At 42.2% G+C, this 12,662-nt stretch overlaps 1 protein-coding gene across 3 annotated transcripts in view; it reads left to right on the top strand.

Moving 5' to 3' along the window:
* Positions 1 to 12,662, top strand: part of LOC149414820 (uncharacterized) — a 399,189-nt gene that overhangs the window by 371,022 nt on the left and 15,505 nt on the right. The gene's annotated exons all lie outside the window — the stretch shown is intronic.

Raw genomic sequence — 12,662 nt, 5'->3', positions numbered from 1 at the left:
GCTTTCATACTCCCCCTGTCGCCCCTCGAATATACTTCCTTACCCGAATCTTATAGTGATCTTGATTTTTTTTTTCTTCCCGACTATACCTAAGCCCCCCTAAACCTACACATATCCAAAGTCCCTCACTGCTCGGTGTTAGCTCTGCTTCCTCCCTTCGTCCAAATAACCTCTTTTCATCCCTCCCGTAACAAGTTCTAGCCCTAACCTAACACTTCCTATAGTCACTACGCGATTGATTCTCCTCATTTTTCCTCCCTTTCCCTCTTATCCCATTGAACACATAACCACATTAGACAACACATGTCCGTAAGACAATTATCCCTCAAATGGTTAACCCCCACCCAAGCCCTCACCCTCTGCACCCCTTTTTTGCAGCTTTTCCGTCTCCGCGAAATAATATCTAGCTAGATGTTTTGCACTGTAGTCCCCTTTTACCTCATTTGTTTTCGGATCCACCAGAGTATAGGTGTTGGAGTAGGGAGCAGCGGCGACCACATAAGGCCCCTCATAGACCATGGAGAACTTCTTTATTTCCCTTCTCAATAAATTAGACTGCGTGTATTTCTTTAGTTTAACGTAGGTCCCCACCTCGTATGTAGCTAGCCTCTTCTTTATGTTGTAGAACTGCTGTCGTTTAGTGGCGTTCCTTACTAGGTTTTTGTGCACCGCGTCCTGAACCTCTGTCTTCGTTAGCTTGGGTATGTTGACTTGTCTCATGAATTTGTCTAGACTGTATTGCGGTTGTTTCCCAAACGCGACTTCATTCGGCGAGAATCCGGTCGTACAATGCACCGTGTTATTGTAAGCCCTCGTAATATCATGTAAGATCAATGACCACCTGGTGTGTTTCTCATGACAATATGTCCTAAAGATACGTCCCATCTCCTTATTCACCCTTTCGGTGATATTTGGGCCTGGATTCCGCACTGAAGTATGCATAACTTTTATTCCCAATCTTTCTAAACCTTGATTCCATTTTTTTGAAGAGAATTGGGACCCGTTATCCGTCAGCATAGCCTCCACTTTTATTTTCTTGGCGAACCTCTCCACACAACTTAGTACCGAACTTGTTTTCGCCACTTTTAATTTATATAATTGAATGAACCTACTAAATGAGTCTTGTATTACAAAGACGAACCTTACCCCCCCTACACTCCTGGGTAAAGGCCCGTATATATCGGCCATCGCTATCTCACCTACCCTCTGGGTTATAATTGATTTTCCCGGTCCTACTGTCGGACGAATCTCGCGCTTTGCTAACTGGCATAGGTGGCAGGTCTTTACCACCCACTTTATTTGTTTGTTCATTCCCGGCCAGAAATAGCGCTCTTTCAATGCTAGACCCGTTTTCAGTCCGCCGGCGTGGCCGATTTCCTGATGCACAAGCTCGACTAGTCCCTTAGATAACTCGGTAGGTATGGCCAACACAGTACGATTGTTCCCTGTTCTATAGTATAATGTCCTATCCCTCAAACTGTAATTCTTCAAATACCTACGCACCTTCCTCGTGAGTGCCATTCGAGAGCCCCACTTTAAGCAATCTCTTATTTCTCCTAGAAACTCGTCTCGCCTTTGTAACTGTTCCAAATTTCCTAGGTGTGTCCTTATCAGTCGTTTCCCGCTTACAACAAACGCAGCGACCTCTGGGCATAACGCCTTCCCCTCTTGTACGTTTACCGCATCTTGAGAATAGCGAGACAATATGTCGGGCCCAATGTTATCCTTTCCCTTCACGTACTCAACTGTAAAATTGAATTGGTTTAGATATAGAATCCACCTCGTGACTCTCGCGCTGTACAACTTCCATGTCTTCAGGAATGATAAAGCTTGATGGTCAGTACGTATTACTAACCGCACGCCCCGCAGATAAGTTTCGAATTTATGTAATGAATAAATAATCGCGTAAAGCTCCTGTTCCGACACGGTCCACTTTAGTTCGGCGCCGGTTAATGATTTACTGACAAATCCTATAACATGGTGATGTCCCTCGTTATCAAGTTGGTATAGCTCGGATCCGATAGCAAAACCCGAGCTGTCAGTCTGCAAGTAGTAGGTACTACTGGGATCGTGGTGAGTCAACATGACAGATTCTAGGAATAGTGATTTTACGTTATCAAACGCATTTTGTTCGACGGCTGTCCATCTCCAAGGCCTGTTTTTTCTCAACAGATCACACAACACCCGGGTAGCTCCCCCATATTTGTCCGCGAAACGTCTGTAGTAGCCGCACAATCCCAAAAACCCGCGTACTTGTTTCACCCTTTTCGGTGCCGGGAAATTCTTAATTGCAGATATTTTGTCGGGGTCCATCCGTACCCCATACGGTGTGATAATGTGCCCTAGCATCTTCACCTCGGTGAACAAAAACTGACATTTTTCTAATTTGCAGGTCATATTCGCGGCCCCCAACTTCCCCAAAACCTTGTCTAAATGGTCAAGATGTTCATCAAAGTCCCCGCTGGAGAATACTACTAGATCGTCAAGATAGTTTGTACAATATCCTCTCACATCGTCCCCCAAGATTTTGCCCATAGCACGCGAGAAGCTTCCGACCGAAGTCTTCAACCCCTGTGGGAGTACATTATAAACAAAAGATTTCCCATTATAGACGAAGCCAGTATACTTACGACTATCCTCGCTTAAGGGTATCTGAAAGTACGCCGATAAAAGGTCTAGAGTGGTTACATGTTGTACCCCGTGAAACTGTTGCAATATCTCGGACGTTAAGGGGGGCGTCTCTACCTCCCCTTGCATATGAGCGTTTAATTCGCGCGCGTCCAGCAGAATTCGTACCGACCCATCCTTCTTAATAGTATACGTCAAAGGGCTGGCGAATGGAGTTGGCTGCCGGCTGATTATTCCTAAGGTCTCCAACTCGCGTATCTTCTCATCCACCTTTTCCCGATAGGCGAATGGGACCGGGTAGGAACGCTTCACGAAAGGTGTTCCGTCTGTCATTTTTATCTCATGTATATACCTATTTGTTAAACCTGGCCTGTCTCTGAACACGCTGCTATGTTTATCTAGCACTCTCTTCAAACTCCGTTTCTTAGCTTCATCTAACTCTAACCCTGCTACCAATGTCCCTATCCTTTGTTTAGTTTCTTCCTCAAAGTTTGACACGTGACTATTTTCGATGACATGTATTGATTTATTGGCGCAATCTAAGGTCTCCCCGCAAAACTGCTCTTCTGACCTACTTTTCACAACCCCGGAATTTATTAATTCAATTTTTTTCCTTCCCCTTTCCGTACCGATTATAAGTTCCCGTTTTTCCCCGCATTTTACCTCTGCTGAGTAATTGTCTAACCAATTTACCCCTAGAATAACGGATCTTATTAATTTTGGGACAATTAAACAAGATGTATTTATTTGAAAGTCCCCGAAACGTAAAGGTATTAAAACTAATCTAGATATCTTTATACTCTTCTGTCCCATCGCCCCCTTTATCTGCATTGTATTTACAGGCATAATTGGGTACTTCGCCTGATCACCCAGGTGACATTCCCAAAACTCCTGCGCAATGCAGGTTATCTGGCTACCTGTGTCTATCAAACAATTTACTTGCAACCCATCTATGTATGCCTTGGCCTCGGGTAACTGCGGTAATGTGCTGCCTTTCTCTGGCTCATCGTACCCTTCCTCCTCAAATATTGTGTTAAATCCCACGCTGGTTTTTTCACACTCGCGTTCCCTCATCTGTACCTCGTTCCATACGTCACTTAACTGTTGTAAAGAATTCACATACGCATTCAATTCCATTCTTTCACTCTCCTCTCTTTCACCATCGCGCTCTCTCCTACATACCGCCTTGCTCGCTTTGATAGGAGTTGTTATTCCCTGATTATTTTTCCCTAAACCCTTACTCACATCCCAATTATACTTTAACATGATTTTTAATGCAATGTTATGTTTCGATGTCGCTGTCCGGCTATTTTCTGGAGTCGTAATCTGCAGCGCTACTGAACCGACTCGCTCCCGTTTCCCGAGACTCCGACGACATATACTTCTGCTTCCCCGGTCGCTGAGCTGTCATCTTGAACGGTCCTTGTCCGTGCTCCAGTTCCTCCGCAGTTACCGCAACCTGGCCTTATCCTCTCCTCGATTATATTAACTTTCGGCCGTATTGCCGGTCGGCGCTCCCGGTATCGGTCAGGCATTTCCCCGTCGTCTCGCCCCCTCTTTTCTCCAGTCCTTTCCTGTGGCGCGCACACCATGTTATCTAGTCTTCTTAGAAATTCGCCCGCAGATAATTCATCCAGACTTGATTCCCCGCTCTTCGAGAACCATAAGCCTTGTACATCCTTAGGGAAGTGCCTCATTATTTCGTTTATTATCCCCAAAGGTGAGTCGGTTATTCTCAAGGCCCTCGCCATCTCCCAGTATTTGGCGAAGTGCCCCAGCATCGACACCCCCTTCTTCGGCTGCCACACGTCATCTTGCAACTTCCGGCGAAGGTTTTTTTGTTGCAAGTCGCCCCAGTAGTTAGCAAGAAAGTCCCGCTCAAAATCCTCTATGTTACCCCATCGCTTCCAATACAATTTCATCCAACTGCGGGCGCTACCCCTGAAGCTCTCCTTGATTTGCATCATGACGTCGGCCCTCTTCGTACGGCGCGCGTAATCTTTAATATCTTCCAAAAATGCTATCGGGTTTTGAGATCCTCCGCTGAACGTAGGTTTTTCCTGTGCCGGCAACATTTCCACCAGCTGAATAACACTCCTAGTCGGCGTTTCTTCGGCTATCGGGACAATCGCTGCTGCGGGCGCCTCCTTATTTTTCTCTAGTTCCTGGATCTTCGTGACCAACGGTCCTAAAGCTTGTTGTATAATGAGTGTCACTTGACCCATATCCATTTGCGCAGTCCCGCTCACAGGGCTCTCCAACGCGGCCGTCATCTGTATCTCCCCTGCAGTCTTTCCCTGCCTCGCCCCGACGCGGCGCTTATTCCCGGGCATTGTTGCGTTGTCTCTTCTCAAAACCCCGTTTAAGTGATTAAACTCCACTGACTCTAATTCAACACTTTTACACTGAATTTATTCACCAGGCAGTAAAATTCCAAACGAAACCGTTGCCCCGGTCTCTTATCGTCTAACCTTTTTTTTTCTTAAAATTGTTACCAACCGTTCACTTTTAGATTACACAAACACACTGTAGGTTCAATGAACTCGTCGTGGTACGCAAACGTATTGTATCCCTGCTTGTACTCACTACGTTTAATTTAAACCTTTACGAAAACATAACAAAATAATTATTATCTTCCCTCTCTCACAATCCCGGCTGTCCCGATTCGTAACCAAGTCAAATCTCACTAGTCTTCGGTTTACATTATTATTATTACTATCCCACACTTTCTCCCTCTTTATATTGCTTGCTAGGTATCGAAAAACCGTTGTCTACCGACCATTTTGTAATATACACATTCCGAGACTACCGATGTCTGCACGCATAACGTTTCCAAACTACGTCGTACAAAAGCTCATACAATATCTGTTATCTGTTATCACCACCCATTGCGAAGTTTAACTCTAAATTAAGAGGATAGACGGATCCCTTTTGTATGAAAGCTTGTATTTTCGAAGCTGTTTCCTTCAAAATGTTCACCGGTTAGGTTTCCCCTTAATATCACGCTATCCAAAGATAACAAACCGTTTTTATGTACTACAAATCGTCTCGCAAATGCTCGGTGGATATTTTTTTCTTTCTAAGATTTATGACCCGACCGTTGTAAATCATGAAAAGGTCTATTAGTTCCTTTTAGCTTGCAATAATTTTCAAGTGACCATCGATAGGTCTCTTCGAAACGACAAACCGATATTAGTACGGTTTTTACCCACTTTCGTAAGGCATTTAAAATGTTTGAATAATATTCATTTCATATTATTTTTTTTTTCAAGCGGTCTACAAAATACTAGTCAGATGCTTTACGTTTCACCATCTAAATGCGAGCCCTTCTCAAATTATGATCATTTAACTGATTTGTATATTTTTTCCTTATCGAAGGTTGGCGTACATTTCGCAATATCAACTAATACAAATCTCCACTCAAATAAAGATTCCGTAATTAACTTGTCTATTTATTTATTTTCTCTTTTTTTTTCTCATGAAATGTTGATTAACATCAGCTTACGTTTTTTTTTTTTTCCATTTAACTGTGTAACCTTTCCCTTTTATTATTAGTCTCGTGAAAGTACTCAATTTATATTATTCATTACTAACTACCGTATTGTGTATTAATTCTCTTTATTCATTTGTACGGCGCGCCTGAGGCGACTTTACCCAAAACGGCGCCACACGAGTCCCAACAAACAGCCGACCGACATCCCTGCCGTGTTCAGAGCGATAAATCTACCACCGGCTGTAGATACGTAAGAGTAGGTAACCTTTTTTTTTTCCACTATTGTCCGGCGCCTCGCCGTCTCCATCGTAAGTAATTAAATCACAAATGACACTAGAGTCTAACAGTGCGTCCAGCTTAATTTTTGTTCACCTGTCTAGACTATTTTACAACTGACCCACATTCGTTTCGACCTATTTTTTTTCTATTCGCTCCTGACATGTTTTTTTTTCTTGAGACACCATACTCGTACCTCTATCGCTTATAAGGTCAATGAAGCCACCCCAACTTGTAAAACTCTCGGCTCCTGGTTCTCAAGGCACCAAATGTGTTGACTCGACCCCCTAATTGTCCTAACTCGCTTGAATGAGGTTTTTATACCTCCTTCTCTCCAGCGTTCAGTTTCGCTTTTGCAAAACGATATCGTGCTGGGCCTAGCTAACTCTGAATATTCCCCGCCCCTGTGGTATCGCACACAGTAAAATAAGGCCTACGCTTTGGGGTTGATCTACAATAAATCCCTTAACTTCACGTTGTGTGATTTGTTAATTCGAAGCCCCCCCCGCTATGGGGTGGTAGGTATTTAATGTCTCCTTTCTGTGGTAACTCCCGGTTCTTTTTAGCCAAAGCGTGGGGAAAACGTCCATCGACCCTCAGCGAGTTCTACAAGGAACGAGTACGTGTCTCACCTAACTTTCGAATACTGGACCCTATTACTAATCGACCTAACAGCTTATATCATATCTTTACAATTTCCTTGTATCCCCGCCCTTACCTAATGTCCCCGTGTTTATAAATTCTAGATTGTGACATAGAACCGAACCCCCCCCCCCCCCCCCCTCTTGTGTACGGGCTATTAAACCCTTCGTTGAATAGTGTGTTGTTTCCGCATAAGTACTGGGACTCTCTCGTCGACCTCCGTAACGATGTACTAAAACTAGATAAATGGATTTAGCTGTGGTTAGTAAACTTTGGGTGTTGCGGATGGAAGTGGAAACGAGAGAAAAGGAGATGGGAACGGATTAAATGACGAGAAAAAAAAGGTTTTTTTTTGCAAACTGGGTCGGCACCTCACTGCCCCAAATGAAATGGTCGCTATTCTTCCAAATGCAAAACCCCAAGAACCAATACGTGTCTGGCTTTCCCCGAGGTCTGGTCTAACTTCTTCTTATAGTCGCCTTGACACCTCCGGACCGCTCACGTCAGAGGGAGAGGTAATGCACCTGTTGGAATATCCCAAATCACCCCGCCCCGCTTCCTCCAACGGACTACTTTACTGACTGTAAAAGGGGAATTTTTCATTGCGTCCCTTGTCATGATGCTAAACGCGTGCATGTTTCAAATAGGTTTGTTCTGGTGAGGCTTTCAACGTCCACTAGCCGCCAGGCCTACTATCCACCTCACGAAGGATGCTGCAAAGGATCTCGAGGGTTTTCCAGTCGAGTTGCATCAACCTCCGGGTAAACCCCGCTTTAGTATGTGTTCGTCCTCCGATTTTGAACCCTCGTTCATCACGCCGACGTCCCCTCCACGCGATTTTGAAAGACTTGGAGCCCGTCCAATTAAACGCCTTCGCAGCGAACCAAGGCCCAAACATTCCAACTTGACATTAATTTTCATACTGCCTCTCGTGTCCTCTCATCCGACCCGGTTCCGCGAAAAGGGATGACCCTCCGAACTCTTCGTGATTCTCCATACAACGTTGACGCCCCGAAATCGCGTGATGAGGAAAGTAGAAAATCTTCTGAGCCGAGGAAGTTGTGTGCTTTCCCAAGACAGCTTACGGACAACATACTCCAACGGTGAGTTCTAAGCCGAGGCCAAAGGTATGTAGGAATTTGTTAGTGAACATATAAGGTTATACAAATATTATTAATTTTATTTTTTTATTTGTTTTGAGCATGAGTTGGTTGCAGCTAGTCGCTTCCATGTTGATTTGAGGTGCCTCTGCGCGGCCGCCAACTCGGTAGAGTGTACGACTTTTGTCGTCAGGCACGGACGTCGAGTGATTTATGGGGTCCCCTTTCTTCCTTTTGGTCGTGTGTCGCCACTAACTGCTTACAAATAAGTAGGTCATTGGCCTCGTGCTAAACACAGCTGTTAGAAGCAAGCAAACAGTTCTAAATGTGATACTATTTTATCAGTTGCAGCCCCATCTTCGTCGCAATTTTAACGTTCTGGAAATATATATTCATGCAAGATCACTCACCCAAAATCGTTATATTACCAGTCCAGTCGGGATATCGACGACATGTACATTAATCCACGTCCAGGGGCTGTAGGTAGGATGTAGAAGCCCCTAAGCCGTTAAGGGTTCGTATTAAATTCGAAATCGGTTCTCTATGTCACCCGTCTACTCGCCGGTAGAAACTATAACCATATTGTATCTAATTTTTCTAGCTAAAATTTCTACTTTCATACGCCGCTCCGTAGATAGCACATAAATTACCTGATACTGGAATTCGGAATGTTTAAGCGGATCATTTCTTTCAATAGAATGGTCTCTTCCTCCCTAACCGTAAATTGATAGTTGACATGCATCGGTATCTGTTGGCCTCCACTGTACCTAATCTAGATATCTCTCCCTATCGACTATTTTAGAGTATCTAAGTAAGTATTTGCCGAGATCTACCCAGAACCCCCTTCCCCTCCCTAGAACCTTTCATATATTATCTGCCACGTTCACTTCGATTTTTTCACTCAATTCTTATATCGTGTAGACCGTTAAAACCTTCCCGTGTTCGCAAGGAAAACACTGTCTATACCCCCAATTCAAATGAGCAATTTACCCTACGTTTTATATATTGGAAATTAATTATTATTAATTTTGACCAGAAGGTCCACATGTGATTTACGAATGATGTATTTAGCTCTTATTAAATTCTATTCTCCGAGTAAATTCATTCGCCGCGTTTCTACACGATTTTTATTATTATTTCTTTTTGATCAATGTACGCTGTCTCTTCAATTTCACAATAAATTTAGAACTTTGACTTAGCCGTTTTCGTCTGGTCATTTGATAATTATTATGGTTCTCTATTTTTTTCTCCTCTAATGGCACACGCGTTATTATTAAACATTACCGCAGTCGAGTTTCATCGTTTTATATTAGTCTGAACCAAGAGACTCCAACCCGTGAATTTAGTATCGTCTAATTATGAGTTTACCCTTTTTTTTGGTTGAATCTAATTAAATTTTAAAACACTTCAATTATTTCAATTAATATTAAAACCACAACTTCACTATATTTAAAACTCTATCAGTTTAGTTTAAAGATAGCACACCAAACTGTCGCGACGTTAAGTTATCGAAGCCCGACTCCAACCAAGTTAAAACGAAAAAGCCCCGATTTCCTCCGAACAACGCTATTTAATCATGTTTTTTCGAATAAATCGACTTAAAATTTGTGCGACTTTCGCCTTTATGAATCCAAGGTTTCACTTCCCGTTCAGTTTAGAATTGCATAACCCCGTTTCAGGATTTTTGGCCCCCGCCTGCCGAGTTGAGGTAGACACCTACCCCCCTGCCGAGACGGGTACAGGCGTGTACTCGGTGACCTGACTTCCGGGCGCCCTCCCGTAAATGATTTTCGGCGATGTAGATTATTGCGCAAAATTATTTGATTATTTTTTCTCGTACGCGTGTTGTGTCCGTAATATTGGTTGATTTCCGGCCTATAGACTAGGTGTAGCTCATTTCTATATCGTTGTTTTCGAAATCTTTCCGAGAAATTCGCTATTGATATCGATAATATAATCGATAAATTATCCCAACTAACGGAAGCTTTTCACCTATTATGTCCAGCGCTTGCGCAATCCAGTATCCTTCCTTGTGTGCTGCCTTCTAGCATTTGATTGGTGTCTACACGATCCGTGGGTGATCCCAGGACACATATACCTTCCTCTCGGTGATGACATACGTAGGCATTCGTTCCAAAATTTGATTCGACACGTTTTTTGTAATTTCGCCTACCTGTTTTGACTCTTTTCGTGATATCCGCCGCATATCTTCTGGTAATTTTTCGTAACCCATCGCTGTCCACTACCCGAGTCGGTGACACCTCTTCCATCATGAGCTAAACTACCTTTCGGGTTTCTTTTCGATTCCTGGTCCTTCCTTTTCGGTGATCTACGCCCAGTACATCCCTGTTTTTACAGTTTTTTTGCGTCTAGTTTTAGCCCAACCCATATACCCCTTTCTCGCTCCATCCAGGAATTTCAATATATTATCCTCGTAACTTTGTTTACGCGCAAAAAAAGGTCGTAAAATTTTGATCGTTAATCAAAGACTTCGTGACCCATTAACTTTTATGTCTTTTCTTAATTACCCAACTTGCATCTCCCCCGTGTTAATATAATTAGGCAATTTCGGCCAAACATCCCATCTTAAGTTAAAATTCGTGTCCATTGTCAACACTTGAAATAGCACTCAGAACCTCAGCGATCGTAAACAATTCTCTCTATGAGGATCACCTCGTAATATGTCTTCTGGACCAAAACATTCTAAAAAACCATCTTCTTTCGCCAAACCGTCACCCCCCTGTTTCGTTATCGCTGGTTGGGTATCGCTTCGTTTCTACCTTAGAATGCAAATTTATCGTCGTTCTCCAAGTGCCCTTACACGCATCGTGAGACCGGATCCCAAGGTTAGCTCAACAGTAAATCAACCTAGAGTGTTTCGTGTCTTTAGACCGCCCTTAGTCTCCGTGATTGGCGAAAAATTATTTAATTGATTTTGGGAATGATCTGATTCGTTGAGCTCCATCACGCCTCTTTTCAATTATTACGTGGTTAACACCTATTACCGACGTAGGTTTCTATAATAAAGCTTCTAGTATGTCCCAGAGATGTCCATAGTCTGTTCGTTTCTCCCTATTCTCTGAACGTATTTTAATTTATGAAAAAAAAAATTCTTTACGTTCCTTTACCCCAAACAGGTCCATTACAAACTCTTAACTAACTCACTTCACAATTGTTTTAAACAATAGCCACAATGTTATAGCATTCAATAGTTAGTAAATATTAAATGGGGTTTATTTAAAATTACATGCCTGTGTGATTAAAATTAGGGCTCCATGGCAACTCACGACAGAGGCAATTGAACAAACTTTTGAAAAGTGATAAGTCACTGAAAAAATCTAATGAAAAAAAGCCTCTTAACCTAAAACAATGTAACCTATTTACTTGCCCGGTTACCAAAATTAGATACCCTGTGTGGTTCAGTTGCCAGAAATAGCTTACAAGCTTACATAAGATGTGCATAGAGTCGGTGGACAAACATGTAAAATATATCACTCAACAAATAATAAAGGTAAGTTAAACAATACATCATCTTAATTTAAACTTTTAATCTGTAAACACAAATTTTGTGTCTATAGATATAACCCTCAGCATTATATACCAACTTATTACAAACAAACCTACTAACAATTATTAACCATAGAAATATATTTGTACATCAGAAAGAGGGGTGTGTTGTAGTCAATGACTAAAAGCTGTATAAGCTCTTAGAAAAGAATAACAAAGTATCAATTTTCCATAAATGAACTCTTTTTCATTCTTCCATTCTTGGGGATGCACAGCTTTACAGACTCAAGGACTACAAGCACCTGTAACTACTTCCCAATTTTCTGTTTCTCTTTCCCTACACTTCCCTCAGTGATACTAACGTTGGCGTGTTTCGCACATTGTCGTCAAATGCAGTGGTGGCTCATGACTTTTGGGTGTACTAGAGTGCTAATATTAAAAAAAATTGTATTATTGATGTTGTTGCAGCCGAAAACGTTGAAAATTCAGTTTTTTGTATGAAGATTTTCAGGAAAACCATGCGGCTAAATTGAAATATCCAGAAAATCTTCACACAAAAAACTCGAATTTACAAAAAAAAATAATTAAATTTTGGTCTAAACAACATCAATAATGTCGAAATTTTCAAACTTAGCACTCTATCAGACTCAAAAGTCTCGAGCTGGCACTGGTCAAAAGCACCATTTTGTTTTTTTGACATTTGAAAGGTTCCCGTTAAACGCCGTTCTAGGTCTGTTTTAGCTATCTATCAAATTGTGATCAGCTGACAAGCATAACAACATGACAGTTGTGCTGTCCCACTGATTGTTCACTTCTGAAATGGACCTAGAATTGGTGATTATCCGAGATGGAAAAAAATCATAATCGCGCTGATTGGCCATTTGACGACAATGTTAAATGCTTTTAAATTTACGAGAAAACAACCCAACCAACATTCCCTAGAAAATGAATGTACCACACTACCACAGATGATGGCAGATGGAGATTTTATGAAATTTATTTTTAACCCCTAGAGC

The sequence above is a fragment of the Hesperophylax consimilis genome, chromosome 19 (assembly GCF_061612785.1).
Source record: "Hesperophylax consimilis isolate HC1 chromosome 19, BYU_Hcon_1.0, whole genome shotgun sequence".
Lineage (NCBI taxonomy): Eukaryota > Metazoa > Arthropoda > Insecta > Trichoptera > Limnephilidae > Hesperophylax > Hesperophylax consimilis.
The sequence above is the reverse complement of the archived record's forward strand: the minus strand, read 5'-3'. Positions and strand labels throughout refer to the sequence as shown.